This window comes from Hibiscus syriacus, unplaced genomic scaffold (assembly GCF_006381635.1).
Source record: "Hibiscus syriacus cultivar Baekdansim isolate YM2019G1 unplaced genomic scaffold, ASM638163v2 tig00014682_pilon, whole genome shotgun sequence".
Classification (NCBI taxonomy): Eukaryota; Viridiplantae; Streptophyta; class Magnoliopsida; order Malvales; family Malvaceae; genus Hibiscus; species Hibiscus syriacus.
Genome location: NW_024062334.1, coordinates 50365 through 55015, shown reverse-complemented (window position 1 = coordinate 55015; position 4651 = coordinate 50365). Strand labels below are relative to the sequence as shown.

The 4651-nt window shown below is 38.8% G+C and overlaps 1 pseudogene; it reads left to right on the top strand.

Annotated features, from left to right (window-relative positions):
* Positions 1 to 1638: 1638 nt before the first annotated feature.
* LOC120207380 lies at positions 1639 to 4291 on the top strand (annotated as a pseudogene).
* Positions 4292 to 4651: the final 360 nt, after the last annotated feature.

Below are 4651 nucleotides of genomic sequence, written 5' to 3'. Positions count from 1 at the left end.
TACGAGTCCTCGTAATTTGTTGAGGGTTATTGAATGTCTGCTGCCGTTGCACAAGTCTGAAGTGCTTGAAGCTATTAGGTGTGTGTCCTCTAAAACATCAGGTCCTAATTAATAAAAAAAGTAACTTGTTGATATATATAATTCGTCCTAAAAAATAATTTTAAATCCATCACCAAATCAAATATATTTTGAAGTACGAAAGTGAACTAGTTCTATTATCTAATTAGTTTACGGCATGAAACTCCATTAATATCATTATATTACTACAAATATAAAACATGCATATCTTTAATTGAAATTCATATAAAATGTGTTCGAACATTACAGAGTAATTAAATCTCGGTGTAATTTAATTGAAAATGGTGTTTGAACATACATTCATTGCTTGATAGCAATAATGTGGTACGGTTGGGTGATCCAATTGCTATAAAAATTCCGACCCGATGCCCTTGGCTAATTTGGTCCAATAGGCCATGTGGGTAAAAAAATGTCCATTAAACTATCTCTAAAATTAATTTGTGATCTACAATATTAGCTATAGTAATTCAGAACTCATTCGTTGATGTGATAATTTTGGATAAAAAATGTTATTCGGGCAAACTCTTTGTATGAGTGTGATGAGTTTTCTCTACACCGTAACATTTGTCCTAAATCCCAAAATAATTTTAGAGGTGACCTAATAAGCTAATTTTTTTACCCACCTGACCTATAGGATTTTTTTTTTGGATAAGTTTATTCATTACCCAAAGAAAGTAGTTTAACTGCTACAAATAACAGGCAACATTATCCCTGAAAAAACAACAAAACCAACCCAGACTACAAAATGCCCCAACTACTACAAAATTGGCATTTATCCTATCAGCTCCATTTATATTCTTGCTCCTTAACTGAGTCTGCACCATGAACTTGACAATCTGCAACAATTCACTCACAGTATTAGATCGAAACCTCCCCCTCAAAATCATGTGATTCCTTTCCTCCCACAACAAATAGACAGAAGCCCCACAAGCAATTTTAAGAATGACATTATGAAGAGACTTACCCTTAAGGAAACTCACTATCCAATCCAGCACACCATTCCACGGTTTAACAACCCACCCCTGAGCACACAATCGCAAAGTATCAACCCACAAGCAATTAGCAAATAAACAAGCAGCGAAAAGATGATCCCTGGTCTTCATAACATTATTGCACACGTTATCTATGGGGATATCCCATCGCAACAACCTATCTTTAGTAGGCAGTCTACTAAGAATGGCTATCCAATCCACAACACTATGCTTAGGAATATGACCAGAAAACCAAATCTACCAGTGCCAAGAAACCTTAAGTCTCTTTGGCCTGGTTTCCTCCCAAATCCTCTTAGTTCTGAGGCCACTGCCAAGACTACTGGGTCAATTTTACCCAAGCCCAAACTACCATATCCTGTTAATGAAAGAAGAAGACAAGCCCCAAATGAGAGAGAGAGAGGTCCATCAAACAACAGTGCAGGATGTGAACAAAGGAAACCGCTAAACCAGGTCAGCAATACAGCACACGACGAGGTAAACAACATTTGGCATTCACCACCGCCAGACACGGTGCTCATCAGCAGTTAGTCGTCATCCTACCTGTCGATGCTCCCCCAAATTCCGTTTTCTCCATCTCGTCTTTCTTGAAGACGGCTTTTGATGGATCCCACTCTTTCAAAGTTTCCGATTCTCTCTTACATCTGCCAACAAGACCCCTACAATTACCCATCGCTCCCTCGCGACATCTCCATCGACTTATTCACCCGTTTCCCTCGTCTATCCGACCCGGCAATCCTTTCTTCACTTTCCCAATCCATCCCTTCCACCGTCACCCAAAGCCACTCCCTCCTACGCTCCCTTGGGCCCCGACCCGACCCATCTGCAGTCTCCGCTGCCCGTTCCAAGATATCCAGATTCAAGAAACCCAATCTTCCTCACAGGAGGCCGAGATATTTAAGTCCGTGATCAGGTTGGAAGCGTTGCACGAGGATTACGAGAGACAGTGACCGAGTTGGAGGAGAATTGGGTCGTCTCTACCGTTCAGCTGTGGAACAAATGAGAGGTGAAATTGAAGTGAATGAGGAGGTCGTGAGGATTCTGGAAGAAGCTGAAACTGGGGTCGTTGAAAGAGTTGAGCTTTCTGGAAGGGGGCTGAGGCTTTTGCCTGAGGCCTTTGGTAAACTTCATGGATTGGTTCATCTCAATCTTTCCAGCAACCAGATAGAGGTATTACATGCTTCAATTCTTCTGTTTATCAAATCGATTTAAAATTGCTTTATTTCCTGTTGGAAATATATTTCGTTTTTCATGAATCATGACTCTCTTTTGCGCAATGCGCTGCTTCTTTATGTTAGATAAGGTCTTCACTAGTCACTACTTTATATATGTTATTGTTAATTGTAACTGTTCACAATATAGGTAGTTTTGCTTCATTCATTTTTTTTGAAGTGATGATGATAAGGATTTGTTATTGTGTGTGTAACAATGATGAATCTTTGGTTTTGGGTATGTAGAATTCATCTTTTTGGTAAGTGTTGTTTTGCTTGGTGTATGAGAACCAGGTCATTCCTGATTCAATAGGAGGTCTAAAGAAACTTGAGGAGCTTGATGCATCCTCCAACCAATTGCAATATCTGCCTGACTCCATTGGTTTGTTGCTTAATCTGAGGATCCTTAATGTCTCGGGAAACAAGCTAAATGCTCTCCCTGAAAGCATAGCTCGATGCAGGTATCACGGATGTTTTTTCTTTTTCCACTCTTGTGCTGGTTTTGTTCTCCACTTATTGCTTTTGTGTGAAATAAACAAAGCGTCCTAGATAAAAGGTCTACCTCGTTTGAGAACCCTAAAGTGCCTCCTTGACCGTTAAAAACTGTTTTCATTTTAAGCAAATTAAACCCGAAACCATTACGATGAAAAAGAACTGTAAATTCTATCTAAACATCTGTATTCCTACCACAAACAGATCTTATGTTTCTCTGTGATAGAAGTTCAGCCTTTCTCTTGACATCTGTATTTCTACAACAAACAGATCTTATGTTTCTCTGTGATAGAAGTTCAACCTTTCTCTTACTCTTGTTCTAGATTGAAGAACAAAGTTTCATAGTCAATAATATCTTTTCTTTTGGTTTCTTATTGAAAGAATTTGGGTCCTGTTGCATCTACATAACAACAAGTTCATGGAAAATTTTGGTTATGCATTTAGCAAGGTAAGGTTAATGAAAATTTTCGAAATTTGGAATTTGATTTTGATTATAGATTCAAGTTTGAGTTTTTTGATCTTACATACAAGATCAAATCCAAATCTCAATGTTCAATTATAGTCAATTACAAAAGTTTCTGAACTCTCTGGAAATTAATTCGAAGTTTGTATTTCATGAGATTGAAAGATTGCCTTGGGCTTATGTTACTTCACTTCTTCATTTTTGCTGAAGTACATTTGTCCTCCAAATATTTGAATAAACTTGGGTAAAAATTGGGCATATTCGTGTCCTACAATCATCCCTGAAATTAAGTATCATAGGTCAAACGAGATGGGATCTATGACCTTTCCTATTTATATAGGGGGTGCCAGCTTTTTTTTCTTTCCTTGACTTCGTTCTTGGTCTTGTCTGAATTATAAATTCATATTTCCTTTGCAGCTCACTGCGTGAGTTGGATGCAAGCTTTAACAACTTGTCATTTCTTCAACTAACATTGGATATGGGCTCCTGAATCTTGAAAAGCTGTCAATCCATCTAAATAAGATCCGCTTCCTGCCATCATCAATCTGTGAAATGAGGTCCTTGAGGTATCTGGATGCTCATTTCAACGAGCTTCATGGCTTGCCGCAAGCAATCGGGAGACTGACGAAGCTTGAAGTCCTGAACCTGAGTAGTAACTTCAATGACTTTACAGAAGTTCCTGATACCATTACCGATCTGACAGATCTCCGGGAACTTGATCTTAGCAACAACCAAATCCGGTTCTACCTTACCATTCGCGGCCGCCTCGGAAATTAGTGAAGCTGAATTTGGACCAGAATCCTCTCATAGTGCCTCCAGCTGAGATGGCAAACAAGGGGCAGAAGCCGTGAAAGATTCATGTCGAAAAAGTGGATAGAAATAATCACAGAGGAGCAAAGGAGAATCAATCTTGAAGCTAGCAATCAGCAAGGTCAGACGGGATGGTTAACATGGGGAAGCTCATTGGTGAGCAACATTGCGTCTGGCGTAGGAGGATACCTAAGCGGGCCAAAGGCTCCAAGTGATCCATATCTGGATCAGCAACTGTGATCATTGCTGTTCCATAGCCTTATGTTTAGTTGTTTTGAGAGATCATGTCTCCAATAAAGAAGCTTTGAAACTACAAGATTTGTGTGTGTGTGGTGTATATATATATGCTGTAATAATGATGATACCCGGACACACGAGACACTAGATACATACATATGTGAGAGGTGAATGGACGCTATGTAATTTGTGTGTAATGGCGTCGAAACTGTCTTTGGGTTTGGTTCCTTCGAATTGAATGTTTTTATATTATCTTCGTTTTGATATTTTTTAAATTTTGTGAATATTGGTTAGAATAGTTCAATCGTAGGCGCTTTTAAACAGTGAAAATATTTTTTTGTCTAAACAATCATAAAGGAAAATTACGTTGT